The sequence below is a fragment of the Otolemur garnettii genome, unplaced genomic scaffold (genome assembly GCF_000181295.1).
Source record: "Otolemur garnettii isolate 467f Iridium unplaced genomic scaffold, OtoGar3 scaffold00062, whole genome shotgun sequence".
Lineage (NCBI taxonomy): Eukaryota > Metazoa > Chordata > Mammalia > Primates > Galagidae > Otolemur > Otolemur garnettii.
Genome location: NW_003852457.1, coordinates 206770 through 222483, shown reverse-complemented (window position 1 = coordinate 222483; position 15714 = coordinate 206770). Strand labels below are relative to the sequence as shown.

General features: G+C 54.3%; 1 pseudogene; it reads right to left on the bottom strand.

Moving 5' to 3' along the window:
• Window positions 1–1087: 1087 nt before the first annotated feature.
• LOC100953053 lies at window positions 1088–1543 on the bottom strand (annotated as a pseudogene).
• Window positions 1544–15714: the final 14171 nt, after the last annotated feature.

Sequence of the window (15714 nt, the reverse complement as noted above, 5' to 3'; positions counted from 1 at the left end):
GAGATGCTGCTGTATTCCTTGATCACTTCTAAGAGTTTTGAAGTTGAGTCCCTGAGATTTTCCAGGTATATGATCATATCATCTGTGAAGAGTGAGAGTTTGATCTCTTCTGACCCTATTGGATACCCTTGATCTCCTTCTCTTGCCTGATTGCGATGGCTAAGAACTTCCATTACTATGTTGAATAGCCATGGAGACAGTGGGCATCCTTGCCTCGTTCCTGATCTGAGTGGAAATGTTTTCAATTTTACACCATTCAATATGATATTGGCTGTGGGTTTTCTGTAGATGGCCTCTATCAGTTTAAGAAATGTCCCTTCTATGCCTATTTTCTTAAGTGTTCTGATCACGAAAGGATGTTGGATATTATCAAAGGCCTTTTCTGCATCAATTGAGAGAATCATATAGTCTTTATTTTTTATTTTATTGATGTGATGTATATTTATAGATTTGCATATGTTGAACCAACCCTGTAACTCTGGAATAAAACCAACTTGATCATGGTGTATAATTATTTTGATGTATTATTGAATTTATGTTTCTCAGATCTTATTGAATATTTTTGCATCAATATTCATTAATGATATTGGTCTATAGTTTTCTTTCTTTGTTGGATTCTTTCCTGATTTGGGGATCAGGATGATATTTGCTTCATAGAATGTGTTGGGAAGTATTCCTTCTTTTTCTACGATTTGGAAAATGTTGTATAATATAGGTACTAGTTCCTCTTGAAAGGTTTGATAGAATTTGGATGTGAAGCCATCTGGTCCTGGACTTTTTTTAGGGGGAAGATTTCATATTGTTGATGCTATTTCAGTGATTGATATAGGTCTATTAAAGATTTCTAATTCTTTCTGGTTGAGTCTAGGAAGGTGGTGTGCTTCCAGGTATTGGTTCATTTCCTCCAGATTTTTATATTTCTGGGAGTAGAGATTTTTGTAGTAATCATTGAGAAATTTTTTAAAGATTTCTTTTTTTTCCTGCCTCAGGTTTATTTGTACAAATAGCACAGGTGGACCTCAGCTCCATATAGACAGCAGCCTAGAGGTCACACCAGTCCTTTTGTCCTCATGGCAGACAGATGCCTCTACTCTGGAGCCTTTGTGGGAGCCTGAGCTGGAACTGACACTGGAGCTGCAAATGAAGCAGCAGATTGGGCCTTCATTTGATCCTTGGCCTTTGGTTGGCAGAACCTGAGACCCTTGGCAATGTGTGCATGAGCATGCTTCCCAAGCTTGGGGTGGGCAATGTAGGCAAGTTGACTGAGTTTATGGCTGGCACCCTTTGGAGTCTTGGTCTTAACCTCCTTGGGCTTTACAAGGGCCTTGATAGCTTCAGCACGTGCACTCACAGCCTTGGCATTGTTGGCCTGCATCTTCTTCAGGCCCTTCTTGTTGTGCTTCTTGGCAAAGAGCATGTTCCCCAGGAACTTGGGATCTACCCCCTTAAGAGATTCATACCTTTGTGATTGGGGTTTCTTGATGCCATTTCTGTGCCACTTTCTGGACTGGTTATGTGTGGTGTGGTTCTTGGACTTGGTCATGTCTGCACAGTGACCCACGACTGCCTTAGCACCTATAACTGGAAGAGACTAAATTTCTGAGGTGTCTGCTGTTATTTCTCCTTTATCATTTCAGATAGATGATATTAGAGATTTTACTTTTCTGTTTCTGGTTAGGTTGGCCAAAGGCTTATCCATTTTATTAATCTTTTCAAAAAACCAACTTTTTGTTTCATTGATCTTCTGAATGATTCTTTTGTTTTCAATTTCATTTAATTCTGACCTAACTTTGGTTATTTCTTTTCTTTTGCTGGGGTTGGGGCTGGAATGTTCTTCCTTTTCGAGTTGCTTGAGATAATCCATTAAGTTGTTGGCTTCCTCTCTGTTTTCTTGATGAAGGCTTCCAATGCTATAAATTTCCCTCTTAGGACTGCCTTTGCAGTAGCTCACAGGTTTTGATAATTTGTGTCTTCATTATCATTTTGTTCCAAAAATTTGGTGATTTCCTTTTTACTCTTATCTTTGACCCAGTTATTTTTGGATTATTTAGTTTCCATGAGTTTGTTTGAGTATGAAGATTCCTGTTGCTGTTGAGTTCAACTTTTATTCCCTGGTGGTCTGAGAAGATACAAGGAATAATTTCTATACTTTTAAATTTGCTGAGGTTGGACTTGTGTCCTAGGATATGATCTATTTTGGAGGATGACCTGTGGGCTGATGAGAAGAATGTATATTCAGTTTTATTAGGATGAAATGTTCTGTAGAGGTCTGTAAAGTCCATTTGTTGTAGGGTCAGGTTTAAGTCTAATATTTCTTTGTTTAGTTTCTTCTTGGAGGATCTATCCAAAACTGTCAAAGGGGTGTTAAAATCTCCAGCTATTATAGTGCAAGAAGATATCAAGTTGTTCATATCCATTAGGGTCTGCTTTATGAATTGAAGAGCATTCTGGTAGGGTGCATAAATGTTAATTATCGAAATCTCTTCATGTTGGGTGTTTCCCTTGATAAATAAAGGAAAGTGACCGTCCTTATCTTTCTTTATTAGTTTAAAGCCAATTGTATCTGCAACTAAAATTGTAACCCCTGCTTTTTTCTGGTTTCCATTTGAAGGGATAGAAGTCCATCCCTTCACTCTGAGTCTATTTTTATCCTTTAAGGTAAGGTGAGATTCTTGTATACAACAGATATCTGGTCTGAGTTAATGTATTCACTCAGCTGGCCTGTGCCTCTTTAGAAGACAATTTAAATCATTCACATTAATTGAGAGAATTGATAAGCCTAGTTGTGTTTTGGGTGTCATGATTTTTGGATGTCCAGTGGACATCTTTAATCCTTTCACCACTGTGGAAGTTGGGGCTTGGTCAGGTCGATAACATGCTCACCCTCAAAGGACTGAGATAAGGGCCCTGCCAGGCCCATGCAAGGCACTGGCAAGCATGGGGGTGCCTGCAGTAGAAATGTCTTGTCCTGGCAGTACATGTGCCCATCCCTTCCCAGGAGGGCAGGAGAGGTGAGGATTCAACTGTGGGCTTGTGTCTTGCCTCTGTCCTGAGCAGGCTTCCATAGGGCCCAAGTGCTGGGCCTTCCACGGTGCCTCCTCCAAATCCTGGCAGATAAGATCAGAGCAGGGTCAGCAACATAACTTTGGATCCTATGAAATGAAGGTACAAGCCTCTTACTGAAAACTAGGAAGGATTCTGGATGGGGACAGCATTAAATTCAGGAGAGGGCAGGGCCCAGGTCACAGGCTGGTGCTGCAGCCATGCCCATAGGCGCCACGAGGGGGCGCCTGTGTAGTATGCCCAGGGCCTGCTCCTGGGCTGGTCCAGAGCTGCCACCAGCTTTTTCTTGGCCCATCAGGATGCATCATTACCATGCAGTGTGAATATTCTGACTCCTAAAGGCTGGAGCACTTACCCATGGGGTCCTCTAGGCACTTGGAGTCACCAGGCGTGATGGTGGTCCTAGATGCAACGAGAGGCCAGCAGGGCTAGGTTTGGGGACACACCTGGCCATGGCCATCCTTGGGGAAGCCCTGTGTCCCCAGTGACACCCCAGCTCTTGCCTGGAACTAGAGCACCAAACCATGGTGGCTCTGTTGATTCCTCCTTCCCTCCCCCAGCCCAGGTGCCCTCCCATCTGTGAGTGCAAAGAGCTCTCAGGTGCAGATGCCTGGGGTGTGCCTCCCCTTATGTCTGGGAGTTCCAGGCCCTATATGGGCCTCAGTCAGCAGTGCTCAGTAAGTTTGTTAAATGCACGGGGCAGTGGGAGCTGGGGGGGGGGGCAGGTGTCTATAGCCAGCAAGGGGCCACATGGCTGAAATTTCCAGGCTTAGGTTGGCCCATCACCCCACCCCACTCCATCCTGCCTCTGAAGTCTTAGCTTATGTACTGCTTCACCCCTACCCTAGTGCTGAGAGGGAAGAGCCTTGCATCCTCACCCTAGGCTGAGGCTCATCCTGTAGCTGCTTGCCTTGCAGGCTGTCCTGCCCAGGTGGAGGTGACACTGTGCCATGCTAGATGTGCATCTTAGTTTCCTCTGGGGTAAGTCTTGTGCTGTCAGGACACCCTGGGGGAAGCTCACCAGGGGAGGCAGCAAGGCTGCAGCCAACACCCTGCACTGCCTGGCCAGAGTGACAGTGAGCCAGCATGGACGTGGATGTCCCAGCTGCAGGTGGGCCCCAGCTAATTGTAATCCTGGCCATTGGACTACACCTCATGGGGACCTAAGCCAGAAACACCCGGCAAGCGCCTCAGAACTCCTAAGATGAACTCAGATCCAATCAAAAGTGAGGACTCCAGAAGTTTCGTGAACCTTCTGGCCTCAGCCTCAAGCACATCCGCCTGGTTCATCCTCACTGGGGTTCCAAAACTGGCCCTACTACTCCCGTCTGCGGCCCCGCTCTAGGAGGCCAAGGTCAAGACCTTACGCCGGGTACACCGCCATCCCGGTTCTTCTTGGAGGGGAGCAGCGGTCAGGACGCGCGCTTGGCCGCGGGTGTGGCCAGCGCTCCCCCATTGGGCCGTGCCCTCACGTGACCCGAGACCGGGAGCGCGCCTTGAGCAGGCTCTGCTGCGGCCGCGCGTTTGCGCGAGAGCGCGTGCGCGCGTGCCGAGCCCTCCTCCCGTCGTGCCGGCGCCGCCCGGACCGCCAGGTCAGTCTCCTCCGCGCCCGCTCGCGGCGGGGGCGCGCGGCGCTTTGTGCAGGCGCGTGGGGGGCCGTCGCGCGCGAGCCCGCCGCCCGCTGCGGGTGAGTCTTTCGGGCAGTGCAGGCGCGAGAGCCCGCCGTCTTTCTCCCTGCCTGCTTGTCCCGGGACCCTGCGCCTAGTGGCAGCTCCCGAGTGACTGCGGGTCGGGTGGCTGCCATGTGCACGGCCTGAGTCCCGAGGAGGCTGGCCTCTAGGACGCTGCTGGCTGTTTCTCCGTGCGAGCAACAGGACAGCCTTGGCTGGAAGGGGAGATCCGCTTCGGTTTCTGGGGATGTGGAAGCCCCCCAACTCCGAGTTCATCCTACCCAGGGTCCTGTCCAGGATCTCTCTCTGCCCCCATTCACTGCTTGGTTTCCTCTTCTGCACATATTGTGGGTACGGAACCCCACAAGCTTCCCTGCCTCCTGGGCAGGATGCGGGAGTCCATGATGTCACTGGAAGCCTTGGCTGCGACCCACCTCACTCCTCTAGGCAATATCCCTGTAGAGCCAGGTTAGCAGCCTTCAGCATTAAACAGCTGACTCCAGATGCCTGGGATCTCCTGGGCAACTGGGTGGCCCTAGAGTTGGGGTTGGTGGCATGCCTTGAGCTGGGCAGAGCAGCCATTGCCCTGGTCTAGTGCTTCCTGGGTGGAGTGTAGTGACCCTGCAGGCCAGAGCCTGGTTATAGGTCCAGGCTGGCTGGTCAATGTGCTGGGTATCCTGAGCCCTGGAAAGTAGGCATGTGCCACACCTCCTGTCTCTGTCCACAGACTCTGGGGCCAGGTCCGTACCAGGTGTCACTGCAGTGTGGGCTCCAGGGGGACAGGACATACTATGCACTAGATGGAGGTTCCTGGACACAGGCTTTGCCCAAACTGAGGACTCTTGGCAGCTCAGTGCAGGGCTATGTGTCACACCAGGTTATTAATCCCATTTCTCAGATGAGAAGGCTGAGGCCCAGACTGCTGGAGTCAGGTGCAGCCTGTTGGCCTGCAGACCTGAGCAGCTGCTTGATTTTCTCATCTGTGAAGTGGGCTCCAGCTGGCCTACCTTGCAGGCTATTGTGAGGACTAAATGGGAGAGGCACAGACCTTTGGCCTGGGCTGAGTCAATTTGGAGGTTCTCCCCAGTGCCAGTCTGGCTGCATGAGTTAAAGGGGAAAGACTACCCTGACCTGGGAGAAGTCCTAAATGCTCCTCTGGGGAGTAGCCACCCCCAACACCCCAGCAGTGAGTATTTGCCAAGCTGGACTTGAAGGTGCATGATAGTGTGCCCAGACTCAGGACCCACTGGCTGATGGACAGGGTCCCACAGGTGGCTGGTGTGATGAAAGGACATCCAGGTGGTGAAGAGAGGTGTTCTCCAGACTCACTGGCTCCTTCTTGTCTTTGCCCTGCTTTGGGATGTCTTTCCTGGCCACCGAAATGAGGCTGGGACCTCGGCTGATTCCCTCTGTCTTCTTAGCACCAGCTTAGGACATGGTGAGGGTGGTTGGCCAGTACAGCCAGGGGCCTAGGTATGGTAGGCAGAGGAAAGCTGGATGGGTGGGCTTTTTCAGAAAAGTAGGCAATTTGAATGGTGAGAGAGTCTTGGTGTCACGATGGGTGGGTGGGCTCAAAAATGACATGAGGGCACCAGGCAGGGGCTTGCTGGTAACTGCTAAACAAAGCCCTGACTTGTAGCGTTAGCCATTTTGTGATGTAAATACTCCCAGGCTGCCGACTTGACTTCCCTGCCAGTGGATGTGGGAAGGGGTGCACATTGTGGGCCTGGGAGGGGGCACACAAGCTGGTGTGAGCCCTTCCTGCTGAACACTGGGGCGGGTGTCAGCTGGTGTATGCAGCTGTGACCTCTTTGGAGACGCACATCTAGATGGGATTAATAGAGTTTGTGGAGGCACTCACTGGGTGGCAGACCCTGAAGAAAGTGTGCAGATTTCTTTCTTTCTTTTTTTTTTTTTGAGACAGAGCCTCAAGCTGTCCCCCTGGGCAGAGTGCCGTGGCATTACAGCTCACAGCAACCTCCAACTCCTGGGCTCAAGCGAGTCTCCTGCCTCTGCCTCCACAAGTAGCCACAATGCCCGGCTATTTTTTGGTTGCGGCCATTGTTGTTTGGCGGGTCCGGGTTGGGGATTCGAACCCGCTACCTTAGGTGTACATGGCTGGTGCCTTAGCCTGTTGAGCTATAGGCGCCGAGCCAAGTGTGCAGATTTCCAGGGGGCGTTTGGCCAGAAGGGCTGAGCTGGGAGGTCCTAGGGTTGGGGCTAGCAGAGAGCAATGATTATTTTCCCTAAGCCCTTGGGCTTGCCTTTGTTCCCCAAGGAACCCAGACCTGACAGAAGGTTGTAACCAGACGATGCACCTTGGTTCTCACCTCTCATAGCCTCCCTGCCAGCAGCTGTGCTGGATGCCTCCTATATGGTGCCTTCTTAGACCACCTCAGGGCCCTGTCTTAGCTGCCCTGCCTCCACTACTCCCACCCCCTTACTCTGGTCCCTGGCCCCCCTCCCTGCTCCTTTTCCCAGCACCTGCAGATGCAGTAGGTCAAGGCAGAGCTAGAAGTAGGAGGGCCTGCATTGGTAGGTAGCTGCCCTGCCTCCTCTACTCCCACCCCCTTACTCTGGTCCCTGGCCTCCCTCCCTGCCCCTTTTCCCAGCACCTGTAGATACAGCAGGGCAAGACGGGGCTAGAAGTAGGAAGGCCTGCATCCCTAGGTTCTCGTTAGGTACTTAACCTCTTGTCCCTCAGTTTCCGCACCTGTAATGTGAGAGCAGTGATAGGTCTACCTGGAAGCACAGGTGTGAAGTCAGTGACATGGGTGAGCACTGTTCAGGAGTATGGAGGAAATACCCCCTCCTGTCCTTCCTTCTCACCTGGATCCACCCTGGAGGAGGGCCTGGGGGGGTGCGTCTATTTCAGAATTGGGTGGGGCATGGATATGGGCCACAGGTCCACAGGCTACTATCCTTGCTAGGGATATCAGGGCCCTCTTGCCTTGGCCCAACCTGGCCTGTCTCCCCCAGAACCCACTAGATTGGAGATCCCCTTTTTTGGACAGGGCTATGGCCAGGGTGGGGTGGTGGCATGCCCATGCTGGAGCCCACCCCATACCTGCCAATTGGAGTGATTGGCCTCTAGGCTTCTCCCTCTTTGAGGAGTCCCAAGTGGAGGTCAGAGGGTCCCGGCAGCTATAGCCTAGAGCTATCTTCAACAGTGGGGACCAGGGGTTGTGACCCTGTCAGAGTGGGTGGGAGGGCCAGGGGAGGTGATGGGGCCTGTGGGATCTGAAGGCTGCATAGGAGTTTATCTGGCAGAGGGGGTGTGTGCATCTGTAATCCAGGGGGTGCCTCAGGTCAAGCTCCTGAGAACCTCACTTTATCCCTTTGTGCTGGGCCAAGGCTGCTGTGCAGAAGACAACACAGAAAGTACTCAGAGCTGTTCCTCCCCGCTGGGGGTGGCCCTAAAGACCTTTAAGGAAGCCACACGTCTTCCATGAGGCTGCTACACACTGTCCGAGGGGCTTCTCCTGGGGTTGAAGCGGAACTGAGGCGCCACAGCTCTGCTGACCACTGACGTGATCACGCAGCTCAGCGAAGTGAAGGTGGGCCCTCATGTGTGCTTTCCTCCTGGAGCCAGAGAGGGTGCTGGGGAGCACCAGCCTCTGCACACCACCTCCCCTGGGGTGTTCCAGCCTCCTCTGTGGCCCAGAGCACAGGGGCACTCCTGCGGCACACTGACTCCTCTCCAGGCACCTGCTGCAGATCTGGGGGTGCCCCAAGTCAGAGCTCATGCTTCTGGAAGGAGCCGAAGAAATGCAGTGTAGTCATTGCTGTTGCCCTGACTGACCATCCTCACTAGGGACATCAGGACCTGCCTGTCCTGGCCCACCCTGGCCTGTCCCTCCCCCAGAACCCACTGGATTGGAGGAAGCAGGCCTGACCTGGTGTGTAGCTCCTGGCCCCTGTGACTGTGTACCCACATGCCACATGGAGGTGGGGGTTCGGCCGGGGTTAGTCATTGCAGCACAATTGGAAGTGGCCAGTGGCCATGATTAACTCACGTATAGCACTCAGTTCATTTTAACTCGATTAATCCTCAAGAGGATTAATCCCTCTGTGGTAAGTATTATCCTACTGTTTTATTTTTTTATTTTTTATTTTTTTTTGAGACAGAGCCTCAAGCTGTCCCCCTGGGTAGAGTGCCGTGGCATTACAGCTCACAGCAACCTCCAACTCCTGGGCTCAAGCGAGTCTCCTGCCTCCGCCTCCCAAGTAGCTGGGACCACAGGCACCCGCCACAACGCCCGGCTATTTTTTGGTTGCAGCCGTCATTGTTGTTTGGCGGGTCCAGGCTGGGGATTCGAACCCGCCACCTTAGGTGTACGTGGCTGGCGGCCTTAGCCGGTTGAGCTATAGGCGCCGAGCCTATCCCACTGTTTTATATCACCCTGTTTTGTAAGCTAGGGAAGAGCCTAGGGGTAGTGATGTACTTAGGGTGTTGCTGTGCCAGGAGAAGAGCAGGAATTTGGATCCTGGCTGCCAATTTGGAACCCTCTCCTGCCCTGCCCATTTGGGAAAGGGCAGGAGAGGGTTCTAGTCACCTGGGTGGTGGTCCTCAGTGGGGTGGGCCATGCCATGGTAAGATGTGGCTCTGAATAGTGAGTCTAGCATTCTTTTTTCACTGAGCCAGCAAAACTTGAGCATCCACCATGTGCCTGCTCTGACCTATGTATAGGATAGGCCCAGCCCTGCCCCTGTGGAGCAGGTGGCCAAGTGGGGGCAGGCGCACCCGAGGCTCACACACTCACAGGAGAGAGATCACATCTGCTGACTGACAAGTCAGGAAGGCCCAGGACCAGCTGGCGTAGGCATGCCACCCTGTGGGCACCAGCATACCCTTTCACTTGGGACAAAGGTGACCCATGACTGATGGGCTGAGAGTGTGCCAACCCAGTAAGTCCCAAGTCCAGTGTGCCTGCTGAGGTTCCAGGCACTGAGGGTCCAGGGAGCAAGACTGTGCTGTGCTCCATGGACCTGTCTTCAGGTGCCAGCCCTGCTGGTGGGCGGGCTGTGGGCTGGCAGGTGTCTGAAGGCTCAGGAGATGAGCACTTAGTGTGTGTTGACCATTGGTGGCTACTTTCCCAGGGGCTGGGAAGCAGGGGTGAGAGCTCGGTTTTGCAGGCAGAGAAGCTGGGGCTCAGGGGATGGCCATGGGTGGGATATACCAGGTCCTTGACTATGTCCAGCAAGGCCTGTCCCGGGTTGGAGTTGGGTCGAGAGGGCTGGGGTCCTGCCTTGCCTGGCTCCTGCGATAAGCATGGTATAATGACTGCTTGAGTGAGTGGCCTCCCTAGCCCAGGCCTCACTTAGGAGCCCAGGGTAAAGCTGGGGTGCATGGCCCCACAAACCCCGCAAGGCAGGTGGTGGGATGGGAGTCTGGACACTGCTCACTTCCAGCCTCTGGACCCATATTCTTGTCTCTCACAGGCAGCAGCTGGCATGGGAGGATGCTGTCCTTCCCCTCAGAGCTGCATGGGGGTTTGGGGAGAAGCCATCCAGAGCCTGGACCTATCCCTTTTGTCCCCGTTCTCAGGCCTCAGGCAGTTAGGTGCCACTAACTGCCTCTGTCTGCTGTGTCTGCCTTTATTATGTGCCTGCTGTGAGCCCAGCTGTGCTTCATTGAGTTTTGGATGGGCTGAGCCCTGGACTTGGGACCCTGAATGGTCAGTGCAGCCCAAGCAGAGAAGGAAGTGTCTGCCTGGAGATACCAGGGCAGAAGCCCTTGGTCACAGAGGATGTGGTCAGGGACTGGTGGGGTCTCCTACAGGGTGGCCCTTAAGCCCCTTGTGTCTTTATTTTTTGAGACAGAGCCTCAAGCTGTCTCCCTGGGTAGAGGAGTGCGGTGGCATCACAGCTCACAGCAACCTCCAACTCCTGGGCTCAAGCGAGTCTCCTGCCTCTGCCTCCCAAGTAGCGGGGACCACAGGTGCCCGCCACAACGCCCAGCAATTTTTTGGTTGCAGCTGTCGTTGTTTGGCGGGCCTGGGCTGGATTCGAGCCTGCCACCTTAGGTGTATGTGGCTGGCGCCGTAGCCACTTGAGCCACAGGCACCGAGCCAGCCCCCTTTGTCTTTGTTCTGCTCCTGCAAACAAGAGGCTGGACCAGCTCTGTGATTGTAAATAGGGGATGCACCCTTGGTTGCTTGGTGCTGTTTGAGGTGCACTCCCTCCTCGGAGATCTAACCCCCTAAGGAACCCCCATTACTGATGTGGGCAGGTGGGAGGTGGAGAGCCCTCAGGTGAGAACTGGAGTGGCAGGGGCCATGAAATGTTCTAGAGCAGGGGTAGTGGGATGGAGTGGAGTGTGTGGGATCAGAGTTCACTGGGGTGGGGTCCTGGGAGTGGAGGCTCAAGACACAGGGTCTTGGGGGCCTTGGGCCCATGGCTGAGGGCTAAGGTACAAGGAAATCAGGGAGACTCTTGCCTCAATCTCCCTGGTGTCCAAGCCTGGGCTGCCCAGCGACTCTTATTTGATGACAGGTCATTGTCTGGGAGGATCTTCTCCTCCTGGGCCTCAGTTTCCCCTTCAGCTCAAAGGGCTAGACCCACTGTCCCAGCCCTGCCATCCCCACCCCCTCCCGGGAGCTGTAGGAGCCTGTTCCCACAGCCTTGTCCTCACCCGCCTCAGAGACCCTGAAGCCAGGGCTGGCCCAGCTGGAGGAGGCGATGGACAGCCCTGCCCTGTCCCAGTCCCTGTCCCCATCCCTATTCCCTTCCCATGGGACTGCCGCTCTCGGCCACTCTCCTAGCCCTGGTCCCCTCCCACTGCTGGGACTCAGGCTTCCTGGAAGAGGCTCAGGAGGGCTCAGAGGACTCCTTGCCACTCTCCAGAGCTCCTGCCTGCCTGCCCCATGTTCCTGTCACTGCCTCTTGGCTGTGCTTGGTGGCTTCACCTGCCTGTCCGCTCTGTCACCATCCCTGAGAGGGTGCCCCTTTCTCCTGGCACCCCCTCCCTGCCATCTTTTACTGGCGCCTGGAACATTGGCCCCTCCTCCCTCCTTTGCCTGGACCTAGGGCCCCTGCCAAGGCAAACATTTTCTCTCCTTTAATCTCCCTGTCTGGGGTCAGCTGCTGAGGTCCTTCCTTCTGGGCTTTGCTTCTTTCTGGCCAGCTGCCCAGAGGCCCATCTGCTGGGAATTGTCATGAGGAGCTCCGGGGGTGCCCAGGGGTGCCTGGGGCTCCCGGCTATCCCTTCCCACAGTGACCTCCCTGTTCCTTCCTCATGGCTCTAGGGAGCCACAAGGCACAGCCCTAGCTCTGCCAAGCCTCTCTGCCAACCCTGCCTCTGTCTTCCCTGGGCCTCAGTTTTCTTATCTGGAGAATGGGAAAATTGATGGAGACCACTGGACCCATGGGATGGGGGATTAGGACAAAAGCTGGCAGCCTTGATCGTTGAGCTTCAGCCACCTGAGCCAGGCTGCATGCTTCTAAAACCAAGACTGATATGGATGAACTGGATCATGGCAGAAATACCCTTTACTCTCTCTCAGGTCCGTGACTTCGGCAAGGGCTGTCCATGGATGCCTCAGTTTCCCGAATTGTCAGGTTGTGCTGTTGGGGCAAGAGCCATGGTGGGGGAAGGGCAACATTCCTACGGTGCTCTAAACATGCAGTTATGGTTTTAATTGAAGATTTGGTGATATTTGTTACCGTAATTCAAACGGGAAATCTCTAGTTGCTGTGGCTCTGGGCTTAATTTCATCAGAGCAGGATGGGCTGCCTGTTCTGTTCTGCCTCTCACTGGAAACTTCCCTTGATGTGAACTTGTCCCTGTGGCACCCTTGAGGCTTGGCTTCAGGTCTGGATGGACCCTTGTTTACTGCCTGGCCGCTCCCAACCCCGTGATGGGCTCTTTTGTACATGAGGCTATGGACAGTCAGGGACATGCGTCTGCTGTCTTTCCAGGTCCCATGCCTGGAACCTTGGGCTAGATCAGAGGGTTGATGGTACCCAGCCTGTGTCCTTGCAACCCTCCTGTCCTGGGTGCTGCATTGTGGGGTTGGGGATGGAGGCCTCTTGGGGGGCTTCCAGGCCTGCACTGTCCCCCATGGGGGATGGCATTAGGCAGAGATGTCCTGACTCTAGAGGTTTCCGTGGGAACACAGGACTCATAGAACAGTGGTCACCTTCCTGGAGCCTGTGCCCTTGAGACTTCGAGGTCATGGTGGGTTAGGAAAGGCACTCCCTTGCCAAGTAGTCAGGGTGGGCTTCTGGGGGCAGGTAGCATGGTATGGAGGGAGGGGTATATGCAGCCCCAGGAAGGGGCAAGCTGGGTTCAGGGCCTGAGGGAACAGCATGCTACAATGGCTCCTTCTGAATAGCTCAGGGCACCTCTTTGACCCTTGTGGTGACCTATGGCAGCTATTGTCATTACCCTGTTTCATAGGTGGGGAGCTGGTGTCTGAGGCTGGCATCTGCTCCAGAGGCGTAGTTGGGCAGTGGCAGTGCTGGGATGGCAGGCGGGTACTGTGACACCTGAATGTCTGTGCATTGTGTCTCATGGAGTGGCCCAGCGCAGCAGTTGTCGCCTCCCTCACAGGTGAGGCCAGACGGAGAGGAGCTCGGAGGAGCTGGGGTGCGGATGGGTACGTGCCTACTTGCTGCTGGTCTCTGGCACAGCTTCCCGTCCATGTTCATGGCCCCATCTGTGGATGGGGCATGAGGGCCTCTGGGGGCACAGAGGGCGGGGGCTTTGTCTGCAGTGGGTGCTGTCGGCCTTGCCCTGCCTCCACCCGCCTTCGGCCTCCCGTGCCGGGCCATTCCCACGCTGCCCAGCCACGGGAAGCCATCTGGAGGCCTGTTTACCCGTCTCCCGCCTCCCTGGCAGGAAGTCACCGGAAGGGCTGTCCCGAGGGGCCTGGGCCTGTGAGGACAGCCAGCAGTCCAGGGTCTGTGTGGTGGAGTCCCAGGATGGAGTGCTCCAGGGCTGCTAGGGAGTGTGGGCTAGAGCATGGACTAAAGCAGCTGTCCGTCTGTCCACCCCATCAGCTATCCATACCCTTAGGCCCCAGACCAGTTCCAGCAGGGCCAGATCCACCAGGACGCTTCAGCTAGGGTGGCCTGGGTGAGGTCAAAGCCCTTCCTCCAGCCCCATTGTCCTGCAGGTCCCTGACCTCACACTGACCACCCTGGGTAGGGCTGGGAGGGTGGCAGAGGGATGCAGGAAACGGGTGCAGCTCAGGGGCACTAGTGGCCACCAGGAGGGGTGGGTCTGAGGCTGTGGGGTACAGAGTGAGGGCAGGGTTGGGGGTTCAGATTGTGCCAGCTGGGGTGGTTGTGGCCCTGCAGACCTTCCTTTCTACCAGCTCCCCCAGCCCTCTGGCCTCTCCTCAGAGTTCCCCCAGGCCCTCCCAGATCAACCTGCAGGCCTGGACGTGCCTAGAGCAGACTCAGGGCCCTGGACTTTTGCCCCTTGGGATGTGTTCAGCTGCCCTGGCATTTGTGACAGCCTCAGTGCCCGTTGACTGGCCTGAGTGTGGCCGGCTGGGTCTGGGGCTGTTCTCACGGATACTGCCAACTGGGCCTGCCTGACCCTAAGAGGAACTTTGACCCCAGTGGTGCTTTGTGTCCTATGCTCTTGGCTGCCTTGTGCCTGTGGGGTCCTCTTGCCTTCAGAAGTTGGGTGGGCCCAGGGGGGAGACAGCCCTCCCCCAGATAGCCAGGGGGCCCATGGAGCAGCCTTGGCTCAAGTGTTTCCTCTCTCCCTACCTCCCACATCTCTCCTGTGCCCCCCATTGCTGCTTCTCACCCAACCCTCCCTTCCAAAGGCTTTGGCCCAGGATCCTTGTGGGCACAGCCCTCTTTGAGAGAGTGTTGGGGCTTCTGGGGCTTGGAAGTGTCACCCCTCCTCCCCCACCCTCCTGATGAGGAAGCGAGTGTGGGAATTGGGGCTTCAGGGTCGAGGAACACACTGGCCAGAGTGTATCTGTTGGGAGCCAGGCCAGGGCAGATTCAGGGGTATAGGTGGGTGAGATCAGGCAGACACACATGGCCCAGGAGGGTCACCATTTCATCCTAAGCACCTACTGTGCACACCAGGCTCACTGTTCTGTGGCCCAGTCTCACAGCAGCCCTGAGAGTGGATACCCCTGTTTTCAGGGAAGGTGCAGCCCTGGAAGGGCAGACTGCCGGTGACCTCATGAAGCTTGCGATGCTGCAGAAATGGAGGGGGCTGAGGGACATTGGGGGAGCACTGGTCTGAGAGTCCAGAGCCCAGGGGGATGGCCATGGCCAGGCTCAGTGCACCAGACCCTTTTCCAGGGCACAGTAGGTTCTCAAGTCATCGGTAGGCCCTTGGAAACTAGGACTTTAAACATATAATGAAACCAATGTCACCACAGGCTCATTGATAGAAACAAGACATAAGTAGTTTCTGGGCATATGTCTGGTCACAGGAACATTGCCGAACTTGTAAATAAGGACCCCAGATGCTTCTAACGTTGAACACTGAAATAAATGTGAGCTATTCATATATTTAAGAAAGGCTAATAAAACAAGTCCGTGTAAGATGACTATCCAACTTTGGTGAATCAGTGAGCAACCAGTAGCAGTGGTACATTAATGAAGGAATAAGTGTTTGCAAAATGAAAATTGTCAGGAGCACCTCCTTCTACAATGCCAAATGAGGCTGGCTCCTAGAGAGCTTTCGCCCCACATTGGTTCTTGCCGTGTACTGTATGATTGTCATCTGCTTTGACAATAGTTTGTCTTTACTTATTCATTCCTTTTCCAACTTGCTTTTCCAAGTCAGGGTATCAGGTGCAAGGTGGGCCCTAGTCCTGGGACACAGTACACCATTCCATCACAGGACACACACACATACCCTGGGGCAATGCAGACGTGCCAGTGAGCCGCACACACACATCTCTGGGATGCAGGAGGAAGCCAGAGCGCCCAGAGAGAAGCCACACAGAAAGACACAAGGATGGCATGCACTCTGCATACACACCGTGGCCTGTCATGAAAT